General features: G+C 41.2%; 2 pseudogenes across 1 annotated transcript; one reads left to right on the plus strand and one right to left on the minus strand.

Moving 5' to 3' along the window:
* Positions 1-2,546: 2,546 nt before the first annotated feature.
* On the minus strand, positions 2,547-2,937 carry LOC103262467 (annotated as a pseudogene). The gene has a single exon (XR_504432.1). The product of XR_504432.1 is annotated as a metallothionein-2 pseudogene (transcript).
* A 10,393-nt stretch (positions 2,938-13,330) lies between these two features.
* LOC103262468 lies at positions 13,331-14,027 on the plus strand (annotated as a pseudogene).
* The last annotated feature ends 3,538 nt before the right edge of the window (positions 14,028-17,565 follow it).

Raw genomic sequence — 17,565 nt, forward strand, 5'->3', positions numbered from 1 at the left:
ACACTGTTTTCCAAAGAGGTTGAACTAGTTTGCACTCCCACCAACAGTGTAGAAGCATTCCCTTTTCTCCGTATCCTCGCCAGCATCAGTTGCTTTTTGATTATTTAATGATGGCCATTCTTACTGGAGTTAGCTGGTATCTCAATGTGGTTTTGATTTGCATTTATTTCTCTGATGATGAGTGAGGCTGAGCATGTTTTCATGTATCTGTTGGCTGTTCATATGTCTTCTTTTGAGACTTATCTATTCATGTCTTTTGCCCATTTTAAAATAGAGGTCTTCCCCATTTCTTGCCCAGATTGTTGTCATCTTCCTGGAATTCCCATCTCACCCTTTTGATCTGCCACCAAAATGAGCCATTAGACTGAGTCCTGTAGAGTAGGGAGTGTGTCTTATTCACCCTAACCTCCCCAGGTCCCCCAAGTCTCACCACAGTGCTGACACATAGAGGTTGTTCAACTATATGTTTTTTTTTATTTTGCGGGAGGGGTACCTTCATTTAGAAAAAATTTCAGTCTTACAGAAAAGTTGCAGAAATAATATAAAGCATTCATATTTGCAACCTTTAAATTGATACAAAAAAGAATTCATGATTACCCTTCTCCCAGATTTCCCAAATGCTGTTTACCACATTTGCTTCTTTCTTCTCTCTCTCATTTACATATATATATAATAAAATTTTTTCTGATCAGTTTGAGAGCAAGTTGCAGACATGATGTTCCCTTTCCTCAAAATACTGTACTTCAGTGTTCATTTCCTAAAAGCAAGGACATTCTCTTCTAGAACTGCAGCACAATTATGAAAATCAGGCAAATTAACATTGATACAGCATTATCTAGTCGAGTTTTACCACTTGTCCCATGAATGTTCTTTATAACACAAGGAAAAAAGCATATTTCATTTCCAAATCCAATCCAGGTTAGAGCATTGCATTTAGTCGTGTTTAGTCTCCTTTCATCTAGAACAGCTCCTCAGCCTTTCTTTGTTTCATGGCATTGATATTTATGGAGTCCAAAATGTAGAATGTCCTTTAATTTTGTATTATTTGGTTTTTCCTCATGGTTAATTTGGGTCATGCCTGCTTGGCAATACTACAAAAGTGATGCTGTACCTTAGCATTTGGAGGCAAATGATGTTGATTTGTTAACTTTGAGCACAACATATGGGTATTGAGTCTTTATAAAATACAATCTAGTCATAGCATACTGCAATGGACCTAAGAGTATACAAGGCCCTTAAACTTGCTAAGCATTCCTTCTTGACCTCTATCATGTTCTAGCCACATATTCTGCTTCTTGCCTTTGAATTTGCTACTCCTTCTGCCTAGAACATTTTGCTCCAACCACAAATCCAACTCCCACCTAAGAGTCAGCTGAGTGTCCCCTCCACCAGGAAGCCTTCACTGACCCACCTGGCTCTCTGATCTACTGCTCTTACAATATTCTGTCTTTACACTTTATTATACTACTCATCACATTAACTGAGAACAATTGGTTAGTCTGTCTCTCCATCATGAGCTGAGAGTAGGTCCTGGATCTTTTACTACAATGCAGGTGCTCTTCATTCAAAGATCACCTCCAGTTGAACAAATCTGGGTCCATTGACTTCTCTCAATGAGGAGGGAGACCACACACCATGAGGAATCGTGGCACATCTCAGAAACAGGGTGTTAGAAAAAGCCTATCATAGAATTTAGCTTTGCAATAGGTGATTTTGGGAAGAGTCCAAGGATCGGATGCTGTCAGGAAGTAGGGGTAGTTCTATGACTGGGTCTTTTAATTCTTATCTAGAAGGAGAGGAGAACAGAGTGATTGTTAAAGAAGCAGCACTCACTCATATGAGTCATTTTTGTGATTTGGATAGCAAAAGTATGATTAGTCTTACCTTTGTCTTGATCCATCATGGTCACAGAGAAGCCCCTTCTGATGCTGGTGATCTCTGAAATTGTTCATGTTCACCAGGAGAACACCAAGGCCTAGCTTTGGATGCCATGGCAGCTTCTTGATGTCAGGGGCTGCTTTTCTTTCTCACTTTCCCCCTTGGTCCAAGGTCAAGTAAAGTCAGGTCACAGGACATGAATTGATGATATTATGATCTTACCATTACCCAGATTTCGCTTATCTGGAGGTGGCTCTGAAAAAGTTGTCTGTAGTAGGACTAGGGTCAGTCTTCCCTGCTCCTTTTGTTGCAGGGTGAGCTGTTGAAATTTCTGATGTGGCAATGGCTGTGAAGTGGCATTTAAGACGCTGAACAGGATACATCAGATAAATGCAACACAGGCCATGACCAGGAACAAAATGATGATTAGTCCTTAGAATAGATCCCAAAGACAGGGGCCAAGATGACCAGGTAACAGGAACACATCTCAAAGCACACCATGTCTCTTGTAGATACAGATCTAAGTGGTTTTTTTTTTTTTACATAGTGTTTATGTAAGTGCACTAAGAAGTGCTTGCTAAAGCATAAACTTCCCCTTGGCTAGCCAAAGGAAATCAAGGGTTATGTCATTGTTCTTGACAACTGTGGCTAATGAATTTTAACTGGTATTTTTTTTTTAAATTCAATAACTTTTATTATCATTCATGTGTTTCATTTTTTTTTAATGTAGCAAAGGGTCAGGAATGTATGAGAAAAATATCTAGGTTTATACGCATGGCTCCACCTCCATCTGGGATCAGGGTCTCCCGACCTCAGGCGCAGCAGCTGCACTTGTCCGATGTCTCTTTGCAGACGCAGCCCTGGGCACACTTGGCACAGCCCACAGGGCAGCAGGGGCAGCAGCTTTTCTTACAGGACTTGCATTTGCACTCTTTGCACTTGCAGGAGCCAGCACAGGTGCAGGAGTCACCAGCGGCGCAGGAGCAGTTGGGGTCCATGTCGAGCCCTGGCGAGCGGCAGTTCCAGGCGAGAGCGAAGAGACAGCGGGGCACGTGGGAGGCTGCTCGGTATTTTTTTTTTTTGAGTTAACTGATATTTTTTAGGGAGGCTAAAGGTGCTTCTAGAGCAGAAGTTGTGTAGTTTATGGCATCTGCTAGAGTCAGAGACAAGGATTGGACCACCTTTTCACCATTGTGGGAACTGCAGCTCACAGAGCACACATGTAGAGAGTCAGATATCTTTCCTGGGACTTACCCAAATTAGCTTGTGCTCGCCTCTTCAGGAAAACATGATTGACAGGAGAGGTGGGAGTTTTAAGTATCTGAAAGTCTCTAACAGTTACCTCAAATACTTATCCAGTATACTGGATAAGTTAGTGTTTGGCAGGAAGATGTAAGTCTGATGTCCACATAAGAAATGGTATCCTAATGGGGCACAGACTCTATTGGGAGGGTATCATCTCATGTGAGCTAATTCTACATCCATTGCATGGGCAGATTCCTTGAGTGGAGCTCAACAGCTCCTAAAAATCAGGCTAGATTGTCTCTGAAGAGAAAAAACTATTGTAAATCAGGCCTAACCCCAATATTAGCTCCTATTCCTGGTAGGCGAGGATTTTTAATAGGGTTGTAGTTACTTCAGCAGAAGCATCCTATTGGTCCTCAGGTGAAGGAACACTTTTTATGAGACTGAAGTTTGGGGTTAATGATGTGAGGGAAACTTAAGAACCAGAAAAGGCCTACAAAAGGAAATGTACCTTCTAAAGTGTTTCAGGAAGAATGATTCATTATTTTTGTCAGTGAACAGTTAAATTCAGAGCAGTAGGGATGGTCTAAGAAAAACTCATCAGAGTGCTTTGTTTTTTCTTAAGTGAAAGAAGACCATAAGGGGTCATAAGTCACAGGATGAAAAGAAGGGAGAACATACTGAGAAGTCTTTTAGTCTGTTACTGGAGAATGTAAAGTACAAAAGGCAAGATGAGCGGGAGAGTAAAAGGAAAGAAAACGGTTGCTGAAGAATCAGAAAATTAACCTTGGGCTGAAGCCGTCAACTTTTGCAGCTAGCAGTTTCTGGAGGGTTCCTAAGAATTCTTAGTTTAAACGAATGAGCATTCAGTAGTCTGGATAAAAGTGATGTGTATCTTTTGAGCTGGGAAACAGGAATTTAAGTATCAATACCTTGGAATTTTTTTTTCTTTCCTGTGTTAGTTGCTAACGGTTCCTGATTAAGGTCTTTTCCACTGAGGCTCAAGGGTAGTTTTTCTCTGATGTTTTTTCAGAAAACCAAACCTTCAGGGTTGAGATCCTGCAGAGGCTGTGTAGGTGGGTGTTTTAAAATGCAGCTTGTACCTGTTGGTGACAAAACTGTAGGTATTGTATAAGTCCCCCGCAGTAATTAGTCATATCGGCTAGTAATAGGGTGGAGTTTAGGATTGGAGATAATTTGCAAATGCATGGGAAAAAGCTGTTGTTATCGCAGAAGGAGAGAGCTTGTGGATCCTAGAAGGGACAGATCTTATTGCTATCAAAGATAGTGGCAATACTTTAGGTTATGGATGTTCAAGGGGTTTCTGAGAGCTTTTAGAATTGTGGTCTTAGAATTCCATTAGCTTTCTGTACTCTTCCCAAATTGTTGGTTGATAAGGATAGTGTCATTCTAGGAAATGAGAATAAAATATTATGTTCAGTGACCAGTGTTTTCTGTTTCTTACTTAAAACTGTCAGTTTCTGCCTGAAGATTATTTATTTATTTGTTTATTTATTTATTTATTTATTGAGTTGAAGTCTCACTCTGTCACCCAGACTGGAGTGCAGTGGCCGCTCCCGGCCACCGCAGGTTCGACATGCTGGGCTCCGGCGATCCTTCCGCCTCAGCCTTCCAAGTAGCTGAACTACAGGTGCGCGCTACCACGCCCGGCTACTTTTTTTATTTATTGTAGAGATGAGGTCTTGCCAAGTTGCCCAGGTGGGTCTCGAATCCGCGGGCTCAGGCAATCCACTCACCTCAGCCTCCCAAAGTGCGAGATTACAGGCTGTCACTAAGCCCGGCTAAGATTATTTATTAATGAACTTTATCTTTTATCTAAGGTCTTAAAGTTAGTTAGTGTCTAGAAATTTCAATTTTAGCCAACAAAGTAAATCCTTATGATTTGTAGCAATTTAAGAACCTCACAAAATTAAACGCTTTACAAAGACAGCTGTTGTTATTATTTCATTTAGTTGTGTGTGTATGTATAAATGGAAACAATGGTAACTTACTTAACTCATAAAACCAGTGTAGGAAATTTAGAAAGTTTAAGTAATTTAGCCCTGATTTTGTACAAACCATAATACTGTGCTGACAATATTATAAAATGGTTAATTTTTAAAGATTCTCAGTCATATCAAAAGCTCTTCTTTATCTTGAAAGTAAGTTTTCTTTTCTCATAACTATGATGACAAAGGCTGCTTATTATAATAGTAAATATACTTTTCAGTGTCCCCCACAAAAAACACAGTACAAAAAAAGTTCAATAACTTTTTCTTTCCTTCTTTTACACACTTTGGACAGTTTATCTCGATTAGATATTCCTAGAGTATACATATAAAACCAGAATTTTTTGGATAAGTTAATCTTTAAAGTTTTCCAGGGGGATAAAAGGGAGGGAGGAACAGAAAAAAATGTAGTGAGAGCCAGCTTCAGACAAAAATGAAATTATTAGTAAAAGGCTGGGTGTGGTGGCTCAAGCCTATAATCCCAGCACTTTGTGAAGCTGAGGTGAGAGGATTGGTTGAGGTCAGTAGCAACAAAATGAAACATCGACTCTATAAAAATCAAAACATAGTCGGACTCGGTGGCTCAGCCTGTAATCTTGTGGCTTTGGGAGGCTGAGGTGAGTGGATTGCCTGAGCCCGCGGGTTCGAGACCCGCCTGGGCAGCGAGACCTCATCTCTGCAATAAATCAAAAAATCAGCCGGGCGTGGTAGCGCGCGCCTGTAATCCCGGCTACTCGGGAGGCTGAGGCGGAAGGATCGCCGGAGCGCGGCAGGTCGAGGCTACGGTGGCCGGGAGCGGCCACTGCACTCCAGTCTGGGCGACAGAGTGAGACTCCAACTAGAAAAAATAAAAATAAAAACATTAGCTAGGTGTGGTGGTGTGCACCTATAGTCCCAGATACTTAGCGGGCTGAAGTGGAAGGATCACCTGAGCCCAGCAGGTTGAGGCTGTTGTGAGCCATGATGGTACCATTGCACCCCAGCCTGGGTGACAGAGTGAGACCTCGACTCTAAAAAACAAAAAAGCTAATTATGTTCTTTTTTTTTTTTTTTTTTCTGAGTTGGAGCCTCACTCTCTCACCCAGGTTGGAGTACAGTGGAACGCTCATGGCCACTGCAGCCTTGACCTGCTAGGCTTGGACGATCCTTCTGCCTCAGCCTTCCAAGTAGCTGGAAGTACAGGGATGCACCAACATGCCCAGCTAATTTTTTTGATTTATTGTAGAGACGAGGTCTAGCCAAGTTGCCCAGGTTGGTCTCAAACCTCTGGGCTTGGGCAATCCTCTTGCCTCTGCCTCCCAAGGTGCTGGGATTACAGGCGTGAGCCATATGTTCTTTCTTAAAGGACAGGAAAGAATGTATAGAGAAAAACCATTTTGACAAACACACTTGTTGGGGGAGAGAGATAGATTACAGCTGGTTTAGACAATAACTTGGGTCTTTGATACTTTTATCAAAGAATTTTAAAGCTACCACTCATTAGTCCTTGAAAAATGGAAGCAAAGGAGGAGTAACCTATGTTACAGAATAAAAAGAATTGGTCTTTTAGACAAAACCACATAATCTCCTAATGAGGTTTTCTTTCCTCTTTGTTCTAAGTGCCTCTTAAATGAACAATCTTGTTCGTCTCAAAAGTTCCCCAGTGTGGCCATGGTAATTTCAAATGAACCCTAATTTCAAACTGACCCTAGAGAATTGTAGAGAACATGACAGTAGGAAACACAGAGGAAGCAGGTGTTTAGTATCTACGAGCTGCAATTTTAGACTCAGAAGAAGAACCCATGAGAACTTCCATGAGCTATAAGGATGGTTGCTTGTGTAATGTTGTGTCTTAGAGCCTGGATGAAGGTTAACCATTACCCATCAGAGGCTGCATAAAACCTCCTGATTCGGGACTGATGAAATTTAACAAATACTTTCCCCAGTTTTATTGAAATATAATTAACAAATAAAAATTTATATATTGGAAGAGGAGGGAAGAAAAATATATATATTTACAGTATGCAATGTGATGTTTTGATATGTATATAGTGAAATAATTACTACAATCAAGCTAATTAACATATCCACTTCACACTTTTTTTTTTTTGGTGTGGTTAATAACATTTAAGGTCTATTTTCTTTTTTTTTTTGAGTTGGAGTCTCACTCTGTCACCCCGACTGGAGTGCAGTGGCCGCTCCCGGTCACCGCAGCCTCGACCTGCTGGGCTCCGGCGATCCTTCCGCCTCAGCCTCCCGAGTAGCCGGGATTACAGGCGCGCGCTACCACGCCCGGCTGATTTTTTGATTTATTGCAGAGATGAGGTCTCGCTGCCCAGGCGGGTCTCGAACCTGCGGGCTCAGGCAATCCACTCACCTCAGCCTCCCAAAGGCGCGGGATTACAGGCTGAGCCACCGAGCCTGGCTCTTCTTCTTCTTTTTTTTTTTTTGAGTTGGAGTCTCACTCTGTCGCCCAGACTGGAGTGAAGTGGCACACTCCCGGTCACTGCAGCCTCGACCTGCTGGGCTCCAGCGATCCTTCCGCCTCAGCTTTCCAAGGAGCCGGAACTACAGGCGTGCACTACCATGCCCGGCTAAGTTTTGATTTCTCGTAGAGACACGGTCTCGCCAAGTTTACTGGGTGGGTCTCGAACCCGCGGGCTCAGGCAATCCACTCGCCTCGGCCTCCCAAAGTGCTGGGATTACAGGCTGAGCCACAGAGCCCGGCTAGCAATACATTATTATTAACTATAGTAACCATTTTATATAATAGATCTCCAGAACTTGTCCATCCTAATGAAACTCTGTACCCTTTGACCAACATCTCTCTCTTCATACCCCCTCCCCTCCACTGCCTGGAAATGAACATTCTACTCTCCGCTTCCATCAGTATGGCTTCTTTACATTCTTCATGTGTGAGATTATACAGTATTTGTCTTGCCTGGCTTATTGCACTTATCATAATGTCTTCCAGGTTCATCCATGTCACACATGACAGGATTTTCTTCTTTTTAAAAGACTTTTTATAGTATAACATTCCAGCCTGTGTGTGTGTGGAGGAAAGGATTGCTGGATCACATGGTAGTTCTATTTTTAATTTTTTCAAGAACCTCCATACTATTTTCCATGGTGACTGTATATTCCCACCAACAGTATGCAACCATTATTATCTACAGCCTCATCAACACGTCATCATTTGTCTGTTTTCTTTTTTTTTCAGGGTCTCTGTTGCCCAGGCTGGAGTGCAGTGGCATGATCATCGCTTACCTCAGCCTTGAACTCCTGGGCTCAGGCAGTTCTTCTGCCTCAGCCTCCTAAGTAGCTCGGACCACAGGCATGTGCCACCATGCCTGGCTACTTTTACGATTTCTTTGTAGAGGTGAGGTCTTGCTATGTTGCCCAGGCTGTTCTCACTGGTCTCAGATACCTGGGCTCAAGTAATCCTCTTGCCTTGGCCTCCCAAAGTGCTGGGATTATAGGTATGAGCTACCAAGTATGACCATTTGTCTTTTTGATAATAGCCTTTCTGACAGGTGTGAGGTGATATCTCATTTTATTTTTAATTTGCTATTCCCTGATGATTGGTGATGTTGAGCATTTTTTCATATACCTGTTGGCCATTTGTCTTTTTTTGAGAACTGTCCATTCATTCTCTCTCTCTCTCTCTATCTATTTATCTAGTCTGGGTCTCATCCTGTCACCCAGGTTGGAGTACATGGCAGTATTACAGTTCACCACAACCTCCAATTTCTGGGCTCAAGCAATCCTCTCACCTCAGCTTCTTGAGTAGCTGGGACTACAGGTGTGTGCCACCATGCCTGGATAATTTTTTTGTTTTTTTTTTGTAGAGGTGAGGTCTCACTATGTTGCCCAGGCTGGTCTCCAACTTCTGGGCTCAAGCAATCCTCCCGCCTTGACCTCACAAAGTGTTGGAATTACAGGCATGAGCCACCACACTTGGCCTTTGCCCATTTTTTGATTGGGTTATTTGTTTTCTTCCCATTGCGTTGAGTTCCTCAAATATTTTGGACGTTAACCTCTTGTCACATGTGTGGTTTGCAAGTATTTTTTCCTACTCCTTATGTTGCCTCTTCAACCTGCTGATTGTTTCCTTTGCTGTGCAGAAGCTTTTTTGTTTGATGTAATTCCATTTGTCTATTTTTGCTTTTGTTGCCTGTGTTTTGGGGTCATATCTAAAACATCATTTTCCGGACCAATGCCAAGATTTTTCCTTATGTTTTCTTCTAGTAGTTTAATACTTTCGGGTTTTATGTTTAAGTCTTTAATCAATTTTGAGTTGATTTTTGTATATGGTGTGAGATAGGGTCTAATTTCATTCTTCGGCATGTGGATATCTAGTTTTCCCAGCACCATTTATTGAAGAGACTTTCTTTTTCCCATGTGTGTTCTTTGCACCTTTGACTAATTGAGCACAAAGGTGTGGATTTATTTCTGGGCTTTCTATTCTGTTCTGTTGGTCTATATGTCTACTTTTATGTCAGTACCATGCTGCTTCGATTACCGCAGCTTTGTAGTATATTTTGAAATCAGGTAGTGTGACGCCCTCCAGCTTTGTTCCTTTTACTTAAAATTGCTTTAGCTACTTGGGGACTACTATGGTTTCATATGAATTTTAGAGTTCTTTTTGTACAGTATTTCTGGGGAAAATACCATTGGAATTTTGATAGGAATTGCATTGAATCTGTAGGTTGTTTTCAGGGTAGTATGAACATTTTAACATTAATTCTTCCAATTCATAAATACAGGATATATTTCCATTTATTTGTGTCTTCACTTTCTTTCCCTGAAGTTTTATAGTTTTCAGCGTACAGATCTTTCACTTCCTTGGTTAAATTTATTCCTAAGTATCTTATTTATTTATTTTTGATGCTATTGTAAGTGAGATTGCTTTCTCAATTTATTTTTCAGATATTTTGTTGTTCCAATGAAAATTAAAGCGGTTCCTAAGAACACAAAGACATAACTGAGGAAGAAGTTCTTTTAAGGTTTTATTTTAATAGCTTTATTGAGGTTTATGTAATAGACATACAATAAACAGTACACAGATTATAATTAGTTTTGACACATGTATAATAAAACTATCACCACCATCAATATAATGAACATATGTCACCCCCAATAGTTTCCTCCTACCCTTTATTATCCCTCCCTGCTGCTCCTCCCTGCTCAACTATACAGTTGTGAATTATTTGGGTTTTCTTGTTTTTTTGAGTCAGAGTAGCACATTCACAGCCTGCTGGGCTCTGGCGATCCTTCCACCTCAGCCTTCCAAGTAGCTGGGACTACAGGCGTGCTACCATGCCCGGTTAATTTTTGACTTATTGTAGAGAGGAGGTCTCGCCAAGTTGCCCAGGCAATCCCCTCACCTCGGCCTCCCAAAGTGCTGGGATTACAAGCTTGAGCTACTGTGTCTGGCCAATTTATTTTGAAGATGTCATTGCACATGTATTTCACATCTTTTATCAGATTTATACCTAAGAATTTTACATTTTTTGATGCTATTATCAATGGTATTCTTTTAAAAATTCCATTCTGATTATCCTGCAACCTTGCAAGACTCATTAATTCTAGCAGATTCAATCTGGATTTCTATATAATCATGCCATCTGTGAATTTAAAAAGTTATATTTCTTCCTTTCCAATCAAGATGCCTTTCATTTCTTTTTCTTGTCATATTGCTTTGGTTAGAAATTCCAGTACAATGTTGAAGACAAGTAGTGAGTGTGTACATCATTGTCTTATTCCTGATAAGAGGGAAAGCAGTGTCTTTCACCATTAAATATGGTGTTAACTGTAGGTTTTTTGGTAGATGTCTTTTATCAGGTTCTGGAAATTCTCTTCTCTTCTTAGCTTGCTGAGTACTATTAACCATAATGGATACTGCATTTTATCATATGCTTTTAATGCATCTATTGAGTTATGGTGAATTACATTGATTGATTTTCAAATGTTAAATTAATCTTGCATTTTGGGATAAATCCTACTTGGTCATGGTATATTATGCTTTTGATATATTGTTGGATTCAATTACTAAAGTTTTGTTAAGAACTTATGCATGTATTTTTATGAAGGATATTGGTCTGTAGTCTTCTTATGTACTTGTCTGGTTTTGGTATCAGGGTAATGCTGGTTTCATGAAATAAATTGAGAAGTATTATTTCCTGCTCAATTAAAAAAATGATTTATATAGAATTAGTATTATTTATTCCTTAAAAGTTTGTTAGGATTTACCAGTGAAGTCATCTGGGTCTGGAGTTTTCCTCGTAAGAAAGTTTTTACCTGCAAATTCAACTGATTTAATAAGGAGCTAGTCAGGTTATTTATTATTTTCTTGAATGTACTTTGGTAGTTTGTGCCTTTGAAGGTATTTATTCATTTTGTCTTTCTTGCTAAATTTACTGGCATAAGGTTGCTCATAATATTTCCTTATTTTCCTTTTAATATCTGTAGAATCTGTAGCAATATCTTTTGTCTCATTTCTGATACTGGTAATTTGCCTTCTCTCTCTCTCTCATTAGTCTCACTAGAGGTTTATTCATTTTATTAATTTTTTCTCAAAGAACAAGGATTTGGTTTCAATGATTTTCTTTTCTGTATTGCTAATTTCAGCTCTGCCCTTTATTATTTACTTTTTTCTACTTACTTTGGCTTTCATTTCTTCTTTTTTGAATTTCTTAAGGTGATGTCACTGACTTGAGAATCTTGTCTTCTAATATAGGCATTTAGTGCATAGAATTTCCCCAAAGTGCTGCTTTAGTGCCATCCCACTTACATGTTTTGTTTTTTTTCTGAGACAGAGGCTCGCTCTGTTGCCCAGGGTAGGGTGCAGTGGTGTGATCATAGCTCACTCTAATCTTGAATTCTTGGGCTCAAGTCAAAGAGTTCCTCCTGCCTCAGCCTCCCGAGTAGCTGGGACTAAAGGTGTGCGCCACCATGCCTGGTTAATTTTTTGTAGAGATGAGGTCCTGCTATGTTATCCGGGCTGGCCTCAAACTTCCAACCTCAGGTGATCTTCCACCTTGGCCTTCTAAAGCGCTGGAATTACAGGTGTGAGCCACTGTGCTTGGCCTCCCACCTAGTATATATTTTAAAAATTCAGTTTAAAATACTTTCTAATCTCCTTTTTGAGTTATTTTTTGATTCATGTGTTTAGTTTCAAATAACTGCCTTTTCCAGAGATTTTTTAAAATAAATTTTTTATTTTTTTTGAGTGGGAGTCTCACTCTGTCACCCAGACTGGAGTGCAGTGGCATGCTCCCGGTCACTGCAGCCTCGACCAGCTGGGCCCTGGCAATCCTTCCACCTCAGCCTTCCAAGGGGCCAGAACTACAGGCGCGTGCTACCACGCCCAGTTAATTTTTGATGTAGTGTAGAGACAAGGTCTCACCAAGTTGCCCAGGCGGGTCTCGAACCCGCGGGCTCAGGCAATCCACTCACCTCGGCCTCCCAAAGTGCTGGGATTACTGGCTGAGCCACTGAGCTTGGCCTAAAATAAATTTTTAATTTTAGATATGTGCGGTACAATCCAGAGTTAGGTATACAAATGTTCATTATGCAGGTACCCTTGTTGATGAGTTGTGACCCCGTACCCTGCCAGTTTCCCACTACTGCCACTCCCACCCCCCTCCTCCCCTGGCAGTTTCCTACTACTGACAATCCCTTTCTTTTAGTATTACGATAGTTCAAGGTCCACTTATGAGTGAGAATGTGATACTCGGTTCTTTTCTGTGATAAATCACTCAGTATTATAGCCTCTAAGTCCATCCAAGTTGCTGGGAAGTTCATAATTTTGTCCTTCTTTATGACTATGTAATAATATTCCATTGTGTATATGTACCACATTTTTTCATCCAGTTCACTTTCAGTGGGCAGCATGGTTGGTTCCATGTTTTTGCTATTGTAAATAATGCTGCAATAAACATGCCTGTGTAGGTAACTTTTTCATAGTGATTTGAGTTCCTTCGGGCATATTCCCAGTAGGAGGATTGCGGGGGTCCTATGAGAGGTTGATTTTTAGATCTTTTAAGAACCGCCGAGGTAAGGCCGCGGGCCCGGCAGACCCCGGCATGGGCGAGGGGGTGGCTGGCGGTCCGCTTCAGGGGCTCGCCTGGCCTCCCGGAGACCTGCCTCGCGTCCTCCTACCCTCCAGCCGCTCCCGGGAGGCCGCACTCTTTTTCAGGGGTGGGGAGCCCGCAGCCATGATGGTGGAAGGTGGAATGAAGAGTGTGAAGTTCCTGCTCTATGTTTTTCTGCTGGCCTTCTGCGCCTGTGTGTGGTGTAGGGGCCCAGCTTGTCCTGAATCAGACCATAATCCATGGGGCAACCCCTGGCTTCCTGTTGCCTGTGGTCATCATCGCAGTGGGTGCCTTTCTTTTCTTGTGGGGCCTGCAAGGAGAACTACTGTCTTATGATCACGTTTGCCATCTTTCTGTCTCTCATCATGCTGGTGATGCGGCTGCATGTGGTGATGTGGTTGCAGCCATTGCTGGCTACGTGTTTAGAGATACAGTGAAGTCAGAGTTTAATAAGGACTTCCAGCAGCAGATGCAGAATCACCCAAGAAACAACCAAACAGCTCTGATCCTGGATAGGCTGCAGGAGAATTTTAAGTGCTGTGGGGCTGCTAACTACACAGACTGGTGAGCATCCCTGCCATGGCCAAGAACAGAGTCCCTGACTCCCGCTGCATCAATGTCACTGTGGACTGTGGGGCTAATTTCAAAGACAAGGATATCCATAAGGAGGGCTGTGCGGATAAGATTAGGGACTGGCTGAGGAAGAACGTACTGGCGGTGGCTGAGGCAGCCCTGGACATTGCTTTTGTCGAGGTCTTGGGGATTATCTTTGCCCTGCTGCCTCGTGAACAGCATCAGAAGTGGCTATGAGGTGATGTAGGGTCTGTTCTCTTCAAGCCCCTCATCTGGGGGAGCAGAATCGTATCCTCCAGGTTTTTTAATAGAACAGATTATTTTTTCAGAACCCCCTCCCCAAAAAAGAACTGTCACACTGTTTTCCACAGAGGCTGTACTAGTTTACACTCCCACCAACAGCGTAGAAGTGTTCCCTTTTTGCTGCATCCTCTCCAGCATCTGTTGCTTTTTGAGTTATTGATGATGGCCATCCTGACTGGAGTTAGGTGGTAGAGATATTTTTATTATTGGTTCTAATTTCATCCACTGTGGTCAAAGAACATACTTTCTTTGACTTGAATTCTTTTAAATTTATTAAGACTTGTTTAGAGCCAACTATGATATCGTGTGCCTATAATACCAGCTCTTTGGGAGGCTGAGGTGGGAGGATCACTTAGGCCTGGGAGTTCAAGAGCAACCTGGGCAACATAGTGAAATGCTGTCTAAACAAACAAACAAAAAACCCCCTTGTTTATGACCTAGAATATGGTCTCACTTGATAAATGTCCTGTGTGCATCTGAAAAGGATGTATATTCTGCAGCTGCTGGGTAGAGTGACAAATGGCAATTAAATCTAGGTAGTTGATAGCTTAGTTCAAATCTTCTATATCCATACTGATTTTGTGTGTGTACTCCATCTATTAATTATAGACATAAACTATCACTCCCTGTAGTTCTATCAGTTTTTATTCAATGTATTTTTTTTTTTTTTTTGAGTGGGAGTCTTACTCCATCGCCCAGGCTGGAGTGCAGTGCCATGCTCTCGGCCACCCCAGAGTTGACCTGCTGGGCTTTGGCGATCCTTCTACTTCAGACTTCCAAGTAGCTGGAATTACAGGTGCATGCTACCACGCCCAGCTAATTTTTTACTTACTGTAGAGACAAGGTCTTGCCAAGTTGCCCAGGTTGGTCTCAAACCTGTGGGCTCAGGCAATCCACTCGTCTTGGCCTCCCAAAGTGCTGGGAACACAGGCTGAGCCTGGCCTGCTCAATATTTTGAAGCTATGTTATTAGGTGCATAAATATCTAGGACTGTTATGTCCTCTTGATGGATCTACCCTTGTATATTTACATAGCCACTGCAGCTTTCTTTTGATTAGGGTTAACATGATCTTTTTCCATCCTCATTTTTTTTTTTGAGTCAGAGTCTCACTCTGTCACCCAGGTTGGAGTGCAGTGGCATGCTCACGGCCACCCCAGCACTCACCTGCTGGGCTCAGGCAATCCTTCCGCCTTAGCCTTCCAAGTAGCCAGAACTACAGGTGCATGCTACCACGAGTGGCTAATTTATTGTACTCCATTGGGAACAAGGAAAACTCCCTGAAAGGGTAAGGCCCACTTGTGCTAGGCCCAATGTGTTAGTTTTCTATTTCTACTATAACAAATTACCACAAACTTAGTGGTTTAAGACAACACAAATTTATTCTCATAGTTCTGAAGGTCAAAAGTCAAAAATCACAGCATAGGCAGGGCTGAGTTCCCTTTGGAAACTTCAGGGGGAGAATCTTTCTTGTCTTTTTCAGTTTCTGGAGGCTGCCTGAATTCCTTTGCATAACTCTAACTTCTTGTTACCATTGTCATATCTCTGACTACTAACTCAGATTCTCCTATCTCCCTCTTATAAGTACCCTTGTGATTATATTGGTTGAGCCCACTGAGACAATACAGGATAACCTCCCAACCTCAAGGCCCTTAACTTTAATTACATCTGCTAAACCCCTCTTTACCATGCAAGGTAACATATTCAAAGGTTCCAGGGATTAGGATGTGGATATGCTTGGAGAGCCATTTTTTAGCCTACTATAACCAGTTACAAGTTAGACTGGCTATGGAGAAGGTAAGTCCACCAGGTCCTAGATCTACTGAGGCCTGTACTGTCCAGATTTGTGTAAATTATCTCGTGCTTTTTTAAAAAGTGCAATTTTGGTTCAGTCAACTCTAAGATGGCAGGGATCAAGTGGTACAGAATTCATATGACTAAACCCCAACTCAAGTTGCTTTCTTCAGGATGAAACTGAGTTAAGAATGCTTAGAGAGGGAGTTATGGGTACAGGAGTCAAGCAAAGTGACCAATGTATGAGTTATAGCGGCAACCTCACAGGTTCTATTCCTGACATGCTATATACTAGCTCTAGGGCTTTGAACAACTATCTTAACCATTTGGCCTCAGTTTTCACATGTGTCAAATGGAGTATAATCTTCATATGATTGTCCTGAGAACTAAATATAAGGTAGTCTCATGTAAAAGGCTTACCAAAAGCCTGACACAGAGTAAGCGGTCAATGAATATTGTTACTTTTATAATTTAAAGGCTTGACTGGTCCCAAACAAGTTTCCTGTCTTATTTTAACTGAGGGTTTTGGTCTTGATGGCTTCCCTAAGGGATCTAAGTAGCTATCTTGAAACTGACCATTAGCTTGGTCTTTGCCCATGTAGTTCTCAGTCTGTCTTTGAGGACTGGGGAACAAGACACTGGCAAAACCCTGCCTCAAAGATGCAGGTAGCTCCGTCTTATCTTGTTCATTGTTATCCCTGTGGGAAAATATGACTGAAAAGACTGAATAACCACAATACTGTACATAGCCAACACTAGCTTTGTGAATGCCATTGTTAATTTTACCCCTATTGCCACCTTTGTTTGCAGAGCTGTGGGGAGGGGAAAGAATTAACCAGAAATATTTTGGAAAGTAGAAAAGTTAGGGGGGAAAGAGGAAAAGTCTGTTACCAGAACTCTGGCATATATGTCAGCCTTATCTGATGCAAGAATAAGTATTTAATGTTTTTTTTCTCCTAAGCAGTTGAAAGATCTAAAATGGTAATGGTTCAACCTGAAGTGTCTTTTTGTTGTGAGACTCAAGTGATTAACTCAATGAGATTGTAATTTCCATTATTTCAGTAATTCTCAGAATGAAGTTCCCATCATGTGAAAAATGAATGTAAAATAACAAGGCCCATTTCTATGTGTAGTTTATGAAAGTAGCTTCATTAATTACATCATGGCAATCTTTAGAAAACAGTGGTTCTGCAAACGGTCTTCAGATTCAAATAACTTGTAATGAGTACAGTTTGAGCAACACAATTCTATCTCTCCAGCTTGTTTATAATCTAATATTCAGTTATAATAAATTATATTGAGAAGGTGAGTGAAAGGAGTAGTGAGGGGAGGGGAAGGGAATTTAAAGGGGCGTTTAGGTTTAGAGACTGGAAAGCTCATACCCAAAAAACTTAAAAACAGCTGAATTAAGGTTGTGAAAATCTAATAAAATTTGTTAGAAATAAGATATATACTTTTTGAAAATATCACATGAAAGTTGTTCAGTGATAAAAAAATTTTTATTCCTATAATGTACTTTTCCCTAATTCTTAAGGGTCACCAAGCACAATTTTTGCTTCAACACTAGAAAAAGAGGTTCTTTTCTCACTGGAAATGTACACACTAGAATAAATCTAATAGCTTTTGTTGGCTATAACATTACCAGATCAAAACAGTTGGGGGGGAGAGAGGAGAGAGAAGGGACAGAGAG

This window comes from Carlito syrichta, unplaced genomic scaffold, assembly GCF_000164805.1.
Source record: "Carlito syrichta isolate Samal-C Ts95f unplaced genomic scaffold, Tarsius_syrichta-2.0.1 Scaffold304513, whole genome shotgun sequence".
In the NCBI taxonomy this organism is placed as follows: domain Eukaryota; kingdom Metazoa; phylum Chordata; class Mammalia; order Primates; family Tarsiidae; genus Carlito; species Carlito syrichta.